Genomic DNA, 14,688 nt, shown 5'->3' with positions numbered 1-14,688 from the left:
AAGGCTGCCAGGGACACAGTGCAGGTCCACGGAGCACCAGGGGGTGCATCTGAGCGAATTCTTTTTTAAGATTTTATTTATTTGAGAGGCAAAGTTACAGAGAGAGAGAGAGAGGTCTTCCATCCACTGGTTCACTCCCCAAATAGCCACGATGGCCAGAGCTGTGCCGATGCAAAGCCAGGAGAGCCAAGAGCTTCTTCCAGGTCTGGGGTGGGGCTCCAAGCACCTGGGCCATCGTCCACTGCTTTCCCAGGCGCGTGAGCAGGGAGCTGGATCAGAAGAGGAGCAGCCAGAACTCTAACCAGCACCCATGTGGGATGCCCATGCTGCCGACGGAGGCTCAGCCAATACGTCACAGCACTGGCCCCCGGAGCGGCTTTTTAAAACCTCTGACTTGGAAACTTGTTTTTAAAATTAGTAGCCAGGGAGGAACTGGGAACATCGCAATGAGCGCTAGGAACAGAACAAAGGCCGACGTGGCTGGGGGCTGGGACTGCCCTGACACAGCTCGCTGCACGGGCTCCCCAAACCCGCACCAGCCACAGAAAGAGACGTTAAAGGTGCGAGCCCGGAGAATCTGGGAGCAGCAGATCAGACAACCGCAGCCATGCTTCCTGCAGCACGTGGAGGTGTGGACGCCGGCCAGCAGGGCTGACCCCCAGTCCATCAGAGGGCGGCTGAGGACCGGGCCTGGACAGAGGGCTATTCCCTGGACAGCAGCAGAGGCTCTGCAGCCTGCTCGGGGAGCGCCCCCGGCCCATGGCAGCAGCGACCTGACCCGTACCCTCCAGGCGAGTGGCCAGCACCGAGGGAAACCCCGACGCGCAGAGGGCCCCCGGCGTGGGACGGGGCAGAACCAGTCGGGCTCAGCAGAGGCCGCGCTTTGACTTTTGGGTCTCCTCTGTCTCTTCCCAGGCTGGCAGCGAGCGGCTGCTCCCCCCGGTGAGGCCAGGCACAGTGGGCTTTGCTCTGTGATTGGTTCGGCCGTGGGTAAACCGAGTGTTCCGAGTACGTAGACGGTGTTCAGGGCCAGCTGTGGTGCTCCCCAGGCTACACATGGCAGGGACATTTTCTTTCTTTTCTGAGATGTATTTGTTTGTTTGAAAGGCAGAGTTATAGACAGAGAGGGAGAGACACTGAGAGCCCTTCCATCCGCTAGCTCACTCCTCAAATGACCACATCGGCTGGGGCTGGGCCAGGCTGACACCAGGACCCAGGAATTCCATCCCGGTCCCCCACGTGGGTGCAGGGGCCCAAGCGCTTGGGCCATCTTCCACTGCCGTCTCGGGTGCACTAGCAGGGAGCCGGGTGGGAAATGGAGCAGCCGGGGCTCGACCAGGCGCTCATACGGGATGCCTCAGCCGGCTGTGCCACACCCAGGTCCCCGTAGATGCATCTTCCAGAACACAACCCTGCCGCTACTGCAGAATTCCCAAGTCAAGGCGCACCTGTGTAGCTCCGAATCGGCCGGCCGGGCCCCACCCACTGCTTGGAACCTGCAGTCCACTTCCCAGGCCCTCACCTTCCAAGTGAGCAGACCCAAGCCCTGAGGCCAGCCTGTAAGAGGTGGGCCACCAGAACGAGCGTGGGGAGGGCGGGAACTCAGGAGTGAGACCTCGGGCAGGAAGGAGAAATGACCAGAAATAGCCGCGTTTAATCCCCTCCGCAGATCACAGGAGGCACCGCGTCCAAACCACGAGCAGGATGCTATTTTAGGGAGAGCGTTTAGAGAACAAAAGGGCTGGGAAATTAAAAGCAGGAGAACAGAATTTTTTTTACGAAGAATCTCGACAGACTGGCTGGAAGACAAAAGTGAGGGCAGGGCCGAGAGGGAGAGCAAGGAGGCAGAAGGAGGGAGATGAGCGCTGTGAGAACTCGGGATGGCCGGCTCCGAGGCCCGGCAGCCTCACCAGGGGCTCCTCCCCCACGTGGGAGAGGGAGATGAGGGGGCTGCGATCCCTGGCTACTTGATTCAGGAAATTTTCCTAGAAACTGGTTTCCAAATTCTCCACACCGTGGGTGGAAATTGATCCACGTTATCAGGACAAAAAGTTGTCCATAAACGGCTCCGGGAGTCTCAGCCGCAGCAGGGCCTCCGAAATGCCACAGGCCAGTGGCTTCCGGCCTGGAGGCCCTCACTTGGCCCAAATCCAGCCCTGTGTGAGATGAGAACAGAGACGCTTGCCTGGACAGGGTCTCAAAACACAAAAAGAACAGAACAGAACAGAAAACCCCACTGTTTCCCATGCACCGTTTCTCGGCTGTTCCAGGATGCGTTCCAGCAAAACAAGGGAGTAAAACATGAAACAGTAATGGGGATGGGCGCCACAGCGGATCCAGGCAGAGCCACAGGGTGGCAGGGGAGGTAGCCGTGTGGCCAGCAAGAGGTCACGGGTCCAGATTCCAGCAGGGTGGCCTCATGTCCAGCTGCCCAGTGTGCATATGTGCTGAGGGCTGTTGTCACCGAAATACCCCTGCCATCACAAGGCCCCTTCCTGCATTCCTCTCCGGGTACAGCCACCGGTACCGGCTGTAGCCCCGTCCCACCCCTCAGAAGTGTGCTTTCTTAGGAGGCTGGTGGGTCAAACAAGCCACCAGGCACCCTGGCTGGGGCCATCTGTCACCAGGGACATTTTCTTTCTTTTCTGAGATGTATTTGTTTGTTTGAAAGGCAGAGTTATAGACAGATAGGGAGAGACACTGAGAGCCCTTCCATCCGCTGGCTCACTCCTCAAATGACCACATCGGCTCACTGCCCCTCCAAGGGCTCTCATTGACTGTCCGTCAGCCGAGGTCCATGGCTGCCTCCACCTGAGAGCCGTAGCCCAAAGCAGCCCCGGACAGAAAGACCCCAGCCCAGGTTTTCTGCTAGCCACTGCGCTCCTGCACTTGTGTGGAAGCTGATGACACGGCAGTAAACTACACAGGGAAAACAAAATGGAGGGACTGCTCGTCCCATGTCCATCCTGAGTGCCCTGGTTAGCCCCATAGATGACCAGTCCTGTGGGCTTTGGAGGCCTTGTCTTAGTGCCTGTGCCTGGTCTTTGAACCCAAAGGAGTGAATTATAAGATGACCTTAATGCAATCATAATCTTGGGGCCGGCTCTGTGGCACAGAAGGTTAGTCCACTGCCTGTAGCAGCTGCATTCCATATGGGCTCCGGTTCAAGTCCCGGTTCCTCCAATTCCAATCCAGCTCCCTGCTGATGCACCTGGGAAAGCGGTGGAAGATGACCCAAGTGCTTGGGCCCCTGCACCCACGTGGGAGACCTGGAAGAAGCTCCTGGCTCCTGGCTTCAGCCTGGCCCAGCCCAGTCATTGTGACCAGTTAGGAAGTGAACCAGCGGATGGAGATCTCTCTCTCTCTCTCTCTCTCTCTCTCTCCCCCCCACCCTCTCTCTCATGCACACACACACACACACACACCCCTCCAAGTGTACCTTGAAAGATCTGTGGGAAAATGGAATGAAAAGATGAGTTTATTCTTGTGCCAAAAAAAAAAAAAAATTGAAATCCACGCGCAGTGTTTTCCATATCATGCTTTTCCCGTGACTTTTTACTGCTTTGACAGAGGGACAGAGATCTTCCATCTGCTCCTATAGTCCCCAAATGCCCTCAACAGCTGGAGCTGAGCCAGGCCGGGCTTGGGCTGGAGCCAGGAGCCGAGAACGCCATCCTGCCAGGTCTCCCATATGGATGGCAGGAGCCCAACTACCTAAGCCATCACCTGCTGCCTCCCAGGGCCCACATCAGCCGGAAGCTGGAGTCAGGCGCAGAGCTGGGACTGGACCCCCGGCTCTCCGGTGCGGGGCGTGAGGGTCCCAGCAGTGTCCAAACCCCTGGCCCTCCCACCACTTTTTAAAGTCACCCTCATTTGCTTGGAGTTCAAGATATCTTTGCAGCAAAATACACCTGCTTTTTCCTTCCGTGTCCGCGATGACCAGGAATGCCAGTCTCCCCCCAGGTGCCCTGGCCTGCCACCCGTCGTGCACAGCCAGCGTCTCCCCCCGGGCCATAGTCTCCCGCAGGACACCGTGGAGACCGTCCCGTCCCCTGGCCGAGAGCCCCGTGCCTGGTGGCCTCTTCCCCCGGAAGCCAGCGTCTCCCTCGGAGCAGCTCCCCGCCGGCACAGCTCCCAGCCTGCTCTCCCCCGCCTGCTGCCGTCAAACCCTCCCCTGACTTCTGTCTCCACCCAGAAGTCGGGGTGGCTTGCAGCCTCCTCGCCCATCTTTCTGCTCCGGGGGTCCCGGCCACCTGCTTTAGGGACTGGCCCTGGATGCTGCTCCTGCCCCAAGCTCCCTGCCTTCCCCAGTCGCAAAGCGCTCCCACCTCCACAGCAACACGTGCCTGACAGCCACGGACACGCTGCCCGGCGTCACCACGAGCAGCCCCACCGCCCGACAGCCCCCACTCCCTTCCTAGAAGCTTGTTCCTTGCCCTCTGCAGCGGCGTCGTCCTGCACCCGTCGTGTCCAAGGCCAGCGCTCGACGCCTCCATTGCTCTGCGGCCCAGGACTCCAGCGCCAGCCTCGCCCCACCCCTTCCCGATCTCCTCCTCCGTATTCTCATCACCCCCCACCCCGGGCTACAGGGCCGGGCGCCATCCTTGGGCAGCAGCTACAGAGGTCGCGTGGAGCAGTGCCCCCACACCACGATGACAAAACCGAGACCCGGGACATTCCAGGCTTTTGCCGGTGGCTCCAGCCCGGGGACCCAGCCTCTCACCTGCACACAGGGCGGCCGGCAGGTGCGGCGGCAGCACAGCACACGCCCGCCCAGGCTCGAGGCTTCCTTCCAGAGCGCATCTCGGTCTCGGCTCTGACATTTACAGCGGCCCGTCGCCCCCCTCCCGCGAGGAGGAGAAATGCCAGCCGCAAGTCCAGGCAGCTCGGGGTCCGAGAACCCAGCCCCCCCACCCCTCTCCCCCGGAAAGGTCCGCGGAGGGTCCCTGAGCCCCCGTCCACTCTGATCACCGGGGATGGGGGGGGTGGGGGGGTGGGGGTGGTGACTTGAGCCCAGAGCCTCCCAAGACCGGAGCCGCAATGCCGCCCCGCCCCCAACACGAGGCCCAGGCCCTCTTCCCCATCCTCTCGGCCCAGCTGGCTTTGAGTGGGACACGCGCCATGTCTTGGCGGCTCAGCCTGTGATTGCACAATAATACCCACCCGGAAAACAAATTAAACAGGAGAACCGCATCCCAGCCTTGTGCACGCAGGCAGAGCGGTGTCAGATTGCTAGGCAACCCCAGGCGCGCTGGGGGGAGGGGGCTGCGTCGCGCTTGCCCCCCCACCCAAGAGCAGCTCTTGGCCCTTTTGTGCGGATGTGCCCGGCCGCATCCCAGCAAAAGTCGCGGAGGGAAGGGAGCGGGGGGCTGAGCGCACCGAGGGAGCCATGTCCGTGTGCGCACATGGATTTTCTCGGGCACGGAGAAGAGACGGGCGCCCACGTGACGAGAAACATCTGGAAGCGCCTGGAAAATCGATCTGAACTCTGTTTCCCAAGCCCCAGGTGTTTGGAATTGTGTGGGTGAAACGTCTACATCTTAATAGACTCCTGACCACCCCACCCCCATTTCCTGCATCTCCCCAGCCAGAGGCAGGTGTAAAGGAGGCTTCCCCGAGGGGGGGGAGGAGGGGGGGCCCTGGGGGAGGAAGGGAAGGGGGGAGGGCCACAGGGAGCAGGAGAGCAGAGCTGGGAGGCAGTGGCGCCCAGCGAGGGAGAAGGAGGCAGGACAGGCTCCCCTGTCCTTTCTGCGGGCTGTGCAGGCCTGCGTCCCGTCCCAGGGTCTCTGGAGGTTTGCACCTTGACCGTGGCAGGTGATGGGGTGCGGCAGGTTAAGCCGCTTCTTGCAAAGCCCGCATCCCAGATCAGAGGACCTGGGTTCGAGTCCCAGCCACTCCGCTTCCAATCCAGCTCCCTGCTAACACATCTGGGAAGGTAGCAGGTGATGGTTCAAGTGCTTGGGCCCCTGCCACCCACGTGGGAGACCCAGATGGAGCTCCTGGCTCCTGGCTTTGGCCTGGCCCAGCTCCAGCTGCTGTGGCCATTTGGAGAGCAAACCACGGCTCGACACAGTGGCTGCAGCCAACAGCCTGGTGCAACACAGTCGTGGCCTGAGGGCCAAAACTGCAAACAGCACTAGTGGGGCCCAGCCCTGACACACGGGCCCCGGGAGCTCCCCAGCTGGCATCCCAGCCCCAGGGTGGGCAGGGCTCGGATGCACACGGGGCCACCGCCACCGGCCACTGTGAAGTTTGTCCCAGCTTTGCCACCTCCCTCCCGGGTCAGCTTTCAGCCACGTCATCCTTGCCCCCGGCTGCACCCCGAGGTGGACATCACCCACAAAAGGCTGAATCCAAGCCTGCGGGAAGCCCCTGTGGGGAAGGGGACCAAGCCCGAGGCCCTGCCCACCAGGGACACAAGCCAGGGCCTGTGTGGATCCACACGCCTGTTAGTAATGACGGTGAAAACTCACGGCCACGGCCACGGCCATGCTTTCCAAAGTCGCTCTGGCTGGCTTCCGCCGTGAGAGCTGGGAGTGGGCAGAGTCCCTCCACGGAGGATCCTGGCCTCTGCTACTCTCCAAGAACGTCTCGGCCACAGCTGTAGGGGGCGTCCTGCCACCACTGGAGCCGCGTTGGGCACACTGTGACCAGAGGCTGTGCCCTTCAGGGAGCAGGTGCAGACCCCCAGTCATGACCGCACACAGGACCCACGTGCGCCGTAGCCCCTGGGACCCCCAGCCCCCAGGAAACCCCTCAAGGGTTCAGATCAATTTCTGAACTGTCCTGCACAACCTAGTTCTTCCCAGAGGCCTCTGGGACATCGCACAGACTCACATCTCAGCTTCCCTCCTGTCCACCACCCATGGAGCCACAGAGTGGGCAGGGGGCTGCACCTGCCTCAGGGAAGATGCCCCCCACTCCGTCCTCCTGCTCTCCCTCCCTCTCCAGAGCACTGCGTGTGCACCGTGTCCGACGGCGCCTACAGACCTGTCTCACTCGGTGCTGCCCCTGCAGCCCCCCACCGGGCCTCTCAGTGGGAAGACACCGCCCCCACCCTCACCGGTGGGCACTGGGCTCACCTTAATTTTGCCCAAATCCCCACCCTTTATAAAGATACTGAGGACCTGAGGCGTAGGAACAGGGTGTGAGGGCGGCCAGGGGCCGTGTCCGGGGGTGTGGGGGCCCTGCTCTCGTGGACGCCCGCTGTGCACCTGTCACCTTTGCTGGCAGCACACTGAGATGCGTGCTGTCGGCGGGTGATCGTGTGCCCCCGAAGAGATATGCCCAAGCCCCAGCCTCCCTGACCGGTGGCCTCTGACCTCGTTTAGAAGCAGGGCCTTTGGGGCTAGTGAGCAGCAGGTGGGAAACACGCCTGGAAGTGCGCACAAGGACACGGTAACGTCGCCAAGGTCGGGGCCTGGCAGCATGTGGGGGAGGTGACAGAGGCCGTGGCCTGTGTCAGGTGGACTGGCACTGTCCTGATCTCACCACCCAGGAATGAGCATCACTCACAGACCCCACCCACAGCCCGAGCCCCTGTTGCTTGATGGCAGATGGGGGAGGGGAGCTGCACACCCAGCGGCCACACCCCTTCTGCCACGGGAGGACTGGACTCTCCCGTGGCCCCACAGCACCACCCATGCCCATCTACGTCCATTCCTTTCCCTGAACTGGAGGCACCCACGTGCCTGTCCAAGGTCAGGACCACACCTCCCAGTCTCCCTTGCAGCTAGGTGTGACCATGTGACTGCTTTCTGGCCAGTGGGATGTAAGAGGAAGTCCACAGCTCCTGGGCCAGGTGCTGGGGGGGGCACCCACTCATATTTCCTCCTCTGCCCCCAGGGTGGGGCCCTGGTGAACCAAGCATGCGGGGTGGGGGAAGGGCAACCCCCCGAGGGTGAGGAGCCCTAAGAGGGGAGGGGCCGAGGGCTCCAGAGGGAATTAGTCTCTGAGCCCTGGAGGCTCATTTCTGTCCTAACTGGACAGCGTCTGCATCTGTGCAGCGTCCAGCCTCAGAGCGTGGCCGGCAGACACCACCCCGGCACCTCCCTGGGTGTCGGCAGGCACCGCCCCGGCGCCTCCCTGGGTGTCGGCAGGCACCGCCCCGGCGCCTCCCTGGGTGTCGGCAGGCACCGCCCCGGCGGTATCACAGGGAATGCTTCCCGGATGCCCAAGCAAACGCCCCACTCACGGGTGGCCTCGCCATCACCTGCCAGTGTCTCCATCCATGATCCCACAGCTAACCAGTAATACAGCATCTCCACGGGGAGGGAACGTGTGCCGGATGGGACCGGAAGAGACTGCTCACAGGGAAGGCTTAGAAGTGACCCACAGCGGCCGACTGGTGGGTTAAACCACTGCCAGGGCCCCCGGCCTCCCAAACGAGCTTCAGTGCGAGTCCTGGCTGCTCCACTTCCGATCCAGCTCCCTGCTAATGCGCCTGGGAAAGCAGTGGAGGATGGGCCAGGTGCTTGTGCCCCTGCACCCATGGGAGACCTGGAGGAAGCTGCTGGCTCCTGGCTTTGTCCTGGACCAGCCCCAGGCACTGCAGCCATTTGGGGAGTGAACCAGCGGATGGAAGACCTCTCTTTCTCTCCACCCTCTCTCTGTAACTCTGCCTTTCAAACAAAATCTTTTTAAAAGAAGAAAAAGGACCCAAAACCGGGGAAATGGCGATCCCACAGCCAGCAAAGCACAACAAAACCACGGCTCCGCTTCTGCACCTGCCACCCTGTGCGAGCGCTGCTTACGCCCGGAGCCTCTCGGCCGGGCGCTGAGCCCCTCCCCCACTTGCTGGCAGAGGGCAGACTGGCACGTGGATCAGAGTCCCCCGGCAAGAACTCACCCCGAGGAGGAACAAACGCGGTCATCGCGAAAGGTGCGTGTTCCTGAATCTTTGCAGCATTGCTTATGAGGCCAAACGAGTGGAAGCTCCGGGTGCCCGGCCAATAACGGAGCGCTCACGAAAACTCCCACGGTGGGAGGATGCGTGGGACACCAGTGCGTACAGGAGCCCTGGACCAAAAGGTTTATGAAGCCGAATCCCCGCCTCGCAGCCAGGCTGCAAGGACCCTGCTCCCCGGGCCAGCCGCCACCCCCTCGGCCTATGCGGGGGACCGGCAGGTATGTTTTCTCTTTAAAATCCTATTATAGATCCTAAGTTGTCCATGTCAGGCCTGAATTACGCATTTGTAACCAGGAAACCTATGAAGAGTACTTTTTAAACAGCGACGTGTGGTGGAGGCCGTGTCTGCGCCCCACACGGCCTGCAGGGGAAGGGAGAGCCGCCCCCCTCACACGGGGCCCCCAGCAGGATCTGGGGTCTCTAACCCAGGAGCCCCACAGGGTCAGGGCGCCACACTGCAGGCAGCTCTCTCCTGGCCAGCGGCTGGAGGATCCGGACCCCGCCCACCACAGTGCAGGCCACGCCCCTCAACAGTGCAGGACACGCCCTCTGCCATCCTCCGCCCTTGTTGGGTCCCACGGTCAGCGCCCCCCTCTCGTCGTTGGCACTGAGGGGCGCAGCAGGCACAACCGTGCACCTACCCTGGGCTCCTCCGGGCGAGGCTCCCACCCAGCTGTATTATTACTGGAACCAAAGTTCTGGAAGCTTCTTCAGCTCAGACAGCCTGAGAGGGAGGTGTGAGACCTCCCAGCGAGGGGGCCACAGCCTCTAACTCACAGCAGGAGGCCAGCTGGGAGGTGGCGTCTGTCCCACAGCTCTAACATAGTACCCGGCAGGCTGCTTCCCAGGGAGAGGCTGCTTCCGGCTCAGGGTCTGGTGCTCCAAGGTCCAGCGGCCTCACCGGCTGCGAGCTCCTTGCTGGCAGAGTCCCGAGGTGGCACAGGACATCCCATGGCAGGACCAGAGACCATGTGTGTGCACACGTGTACATGTGTGTGCATGTCGACGCGGGCCCCAGTAACCAATTTGTTGAAGCGCCGTCCTGCTGTATCTTATCCATTTGCCACACTGCAACCCAATTTTCCTAGCCAGGGGCTAAGCTTTGTATTTGGTGATATTTTAAAATTTTTTAAAGATAACGCAGGTGCCCAAAAGTGCACATGTGGCAAGCGTATGCGCCATGGAAAGTCCCAGAGGACAACCCGTGCCACGGCCCTGAGGTCAGGAAATGTGACAGCACAGGTCCCCGGGGTCCCCCCCCCTCCACACACACACACACTCACACTCACATGGCTGCCCCTCCTCCCGCAGAGGACGCCGGGCAAGGCCCGCTGCAGCTCCCCAGGCTGCGAGCCCTGGTGCCACGCCGCCGTGAGGAGGCTGCAGCGTGGAGAAGTGCCGTCCCGTGTCCCAGGATACAGTGCGCAGTTTCCGTGGCCACCGCCACCCTGTGAGGACTGCGTGGTTCGGGGCTGGGAAAGCGGCGCAGCCCGGATGAGCCCAGGACTCCGCGGTGCACTGGGCCCGGATGCCTGGGCGGTGCCGGGAAGCGCAGTGGTCAGCTCGCGCAGGCTCTGCTGGACGGCTTCCCGTTCACAGCCCCTCCAGGGACGGCCGAGGGCCCCAGTCGGTCTCTGTCCTTGTCAACGCTCAGGGCGGCCTCTCTGTCCACATCAGCCGCTTCCACACAAGTCCGTCCTCACCACGGCCACCTGCTCCCGTGAGGGTCACACACCACGTGCCCACAGGTGAGGCTGTCTCTGCACTCTCTTCTGTCTTTATGGGCCCCTGGTTGATTCTTTTGTTTTTTTATTTAAGACCTTTGTTAGCAGGTGCTTGCAGTGTGTTGACTTTTTTGAAAAAATCAAGCTGTAAACTTTTATTACAAATTAAAAATGAAGTTCTTAAAAATCTCAACTTGACCAGATATGAAACAATTTAAAAACTTTTAAAGGTGTATTGAGAAAAACCAGGCTTTTTTAAAAAACACATTTGTCGTTACCAAAAAGAGACATCTTTAGGTAAAAATAATAAAAACCCCACGCTGCATAGGTAATGCAGACAGTTCTAGAAATCCGATCAACGGGCAAAAAGCAAGCCCCTAAGGTCTTCAGCTCCAATCTTTTGTTCATTCCTGATTGCTGGAATTTCATATTCACTTCTTCTTGTTGGATGACTAAACCGGATGATGGCAGAGCGTAAGCCGGCACTTAGGCAGCCCCGCCCTGCTCAGCCTCAGCTGGGGGATTGGCCACCCTGTGGTTTAGGGTTCTCCGGGCGTCTGCGTCGGTATTTGAAGTTGCGGCGGCACCGACGCTGAGGTGGCCGCTGACCCCGGGTCTCATCTCCTTGGTTTTCCTTATCTTCTTCATTGCCGTCCTCCCTAGGCTGTCTTTGGCAAGGAGGACCTCTGTGGAATCGTGGGCTGTAACCCCGACACATATTCTGTCTCACTGGTCGGCCTTGTTCTCCTGCACCCTGGTTGTCAGCGCCCTTTTCTCCTTCAACAACACCAGACTCCACAGTCTCCCCATCTCCTGCACGGCGCAGGGACTTCCTGGGGTGGTTATTCTTTGTGGCAGTCTGGGGTACAAATACGTCTTCCTTGGTGTCATTCCGCTGATGAAGCCATATCCGTTCCTTACATTGAACCATTTTACTGTTCCCCAAACCTTCGCTGTGATGACCTTCTTGTCCCCGCCGGCGGGCGCCGCCGATGTGAGGCCACCCTGGCCACCGCTCCCTGCGCTGCTGCCCGTGGTGCCGGGCTTGGTTTCGGCGGCGCTGAGGGTGGGGGCGGCTGCTGGGTTTCGGCCTCGCTGCTCATGGTTGCAGTGATGGTAATCAGGCCGGCGGCGGCGGTGGGGCTGCTCAGGGCTCTCTGGGGTCCGCTCTCTGCTCCCGCTACCGATCAAACTCACCCTGGTTGATTCTTGCATTAGAACCTTCTTTAAGATGTATTTATGTAGGGGGCCGGCACCATGGCTCACTAGGCTAATCCTCCGCCTGCGGCACCGGCATCCCAGGTGCTAGTCCCGGTCGGGGCGCCGGATTCTGTCCCAGTCGCTCCTCTTCCAGTCCAGCTCTCTGCTGTGGCCCAGGAGGGCAGTGGAGGATGGCCCAAGTGCTTGGGCCCTGCACCCACATGGGAGACCAGCAGAAGCACCTGGCTCCTGGCTTCGGATCAGTGCGATGTGCCAGCCGTAATGGCCATTTGGGGGGTGAACCAACGGAATGAAGACCTTTCTCTCTGTTTCTCTCTCTCTCACTGTCTAACTCTGCCTGTCAAAAAAAAAAAAAATACTTGTTCAGGGACTGGCATTGTGGTACAGTGGGTTGAGCCACTGCCAGTGACACTGACATCTCATATGGGCAGCAGTTTGAGTCCCGACTGCCCCACTTCTGAACCAACTCCCTGTTAATGAGCCTGGAACACAATGGAAGATGGCCGGGTGGGAGGCTTGGCGTGAGTTCCTGGCTCCTGGCTTCAGCCTGACCCAGCCCTGATCACTGTGGTCACTTGGGGAGTGCACCAGCGGATGGAAGACCTCCCTCTCTCCAACTTTGTAACTGAGCCTTTGAGACGAAATTTTAAAAAATATTTTTTAAAAGATGCATTTATTTGAAAGGCAGAGCAGCGGGAGACAGAGAGAGAGTGAGATCTTCCATCCATTTGTTCACTCTCCACATGACTGGAATAGCTAAGTATGGGCCAGGCCAAAACCAAGAACCAGGAAGTCCCTCCGGTCTCCCACGTGGGTGGCAGGGCCCCAAGCGCATCATCACCGGCGCATGAGCAGGAAGCTGGACTGGAAACAAAGCAAGACGCGACCAGTGCTCCAGTCTGGAACGCCAGTGCCAGAAGTGGGGGCTTAGCCAGCTGCGCCACAGCGCCCGCCCCCAGAATCTTCTCGCCCCCCTTGGAGGCCGCAGCGTGCAGGCAGCATTAGGAACGTCACACAGGTGTGCAGCTGTGCCGCGGCGAAACAGGGGGGACCTCGCGTGTGGGAAGAGCCACGGCAGCCGGCGAGAGCCTCTGCCGAGCGGGAGGGAGGGGAGCAGCCCGGAGGTGCAGACGCCCCGAGGAGCCCGCCCTGCTCTCCCCCCACTCCCCAGGCGAAAGCCCCAGAAGAAACCACAGACAGAAGGCACACCTCGTGCTCGGGTCACCAGCCACGCATAAGGAAACCGGGTCCACATTTCACTCCCAAGTTGCCACGGCACTTCCCGTAAGTAATGGCTGGGTTTTAATTAAACATTGATTAGCCGCTAATTACTCTCATGGCCGGCCTTGGGGAGGACGTGGGGCGGTCAGACTCAGAGCTTGCGACAAGGGCTCGGTGGAGGTTCCACCGCCACGTGGGCCCTGGCCGTGGCGCCTGCCGGGAGTCGTGCATGTGGGCTCGGCGTGCTGGGGCCCCCGGTGACCGACGCCAGGGAGATTAACTGAGGCCTTCTCGTCACATGCCAGCCTCTTACTGTAGCCGGGGGCCTCTTCCCGCCTGGGCAGGAATCCGCTTCTGTCTCCATGATGAAGTCGTCCTGCTCTGAGCTGCCCCCACCCCACCCCCTGCCCCCTCCCCCAAGACCCCTGTAGAAGGCTCAGTGCCAACAAGGACTTCCGAGCTGTGGGCCTAGTGCCCAGGCCACCTGTCCCTCGTCCTTCCCCTCTCTGCCCACACCTCCCTAAGCTGGCTCGGCTTCGGCGTTGTCCAAAAGCAGGATGCCCTTGGCGGGGACCATGCTCTGGGTGCGATGCGGTCAGCCCCCGTCCCCACCGCCAAGGCAGGGGGCGGCGCTGTGCGTGGCCCCGGCACGTGCCATTGCACGGGGAGCTCCCGGCGGTGAGAACAGAGTGGTGGGCTATCATCACCAGGGGGCATCTTCTGGGGAGTTCGGGTTTACCCTGTGCACCACAAGATCCCTATAGCAGGCACAAACGTGAAATCCAGAAATACAGGCCGGGAGAGACGTTTCTTGTGACAAACAGGGAGGCCGGGTCCTGGCCGACGACACCTGCCCACCTGGAAAAGTCCCCTCGGTGTCCGTGCGCGGCCCCAGCACCGCCAGCAGCACCCCCGCCAGCGCGGGAGAACCGGCCGGAACACTCACACGGAGGCGCACATCCCCCAGCGTCACGCCGCTCCGCTCCGGCCGCCCAGGGCTCCCAGCCTGGAACTCTGCCGGTGCCTGCACCCTCCCACCCGCGGGAGTCAGCCCCCTGCACCCTCCCGCCCGCGGGAGTCGGCCCCCTGCACGGGCCTCTCAGGCACAGCGCACGGGGCAGCGCTGCGGCGCCCCAGCGGGAGCTGCCACTTGCGGCGCCCACGTCCCACGCTGGAGCGCCAGTCTTGGCCGCTCGGCTTGCTTTGCTTCCTGCCGATGCACCTGGGCCCAGGACGGTCCAAGTGCTCGGGCCCCTGCACCTGCGTGGGGGACCCCGATGGAGCTCCTGGCTCCTGGCTTCCGCCTGGCCCAGACCCGACCGTTGTGGCCATGTGGGGTGTGAACCACAGATCTCATGTCTCCCTCACTCTGCCACGCTCCGGTGGAATCAAGCCCTCGGGCTCATCCACGCTCTGGGTTGTGCCAGACCCCTGCCTACCGCGGAAGGAGCCGTTCTCACCGAGGACGCTGGCTATCCACACTCCCACCCCTGGGCACGTGGGGGGTCCCCCTTCAGCCACGGGGGCGGGGGGATGCCCACACTTTCCGGCCCCGCGTGCAGACGCTGTGATTGGAGTCTTCAGGAGAAACAAGATGAGGTCAGGCCAGGCCCC

General features: G+C 61.2%; 1 pseudogene; it reads right to left on the bottom strand.

Moving 5' to 3' along the window:
• Positions 1 to 7,977: 7,977 nt before the first annotated feature.
• Positions 7,978 to 11,735, bottom strand: LOC133776853 (Y-box-binding protein 1-like; annotated as a pseudogene).
• Between the last annotated feature and the right edge of the window lie 2,953 nt (positions 11,736 to 14,688).

This window comes from Lepus europaeus, chromosome 18, assembly GCF_033115175.1.
Source record: "Lepus europaeus isolate LE1 chromosome 18, mLepTim1.pri, whole genome shotgun sequence".
In the NCBI taxonomy this organism is placed as follows: Eukaryota; Metazoa; Chordata; class Mammalia; order Lagomorpha; family Leporidae; genus Lepus; species Lepus europaeus.
This window is presented reverse-complemented; position numbering and strand designations above follow the sequence as displayed.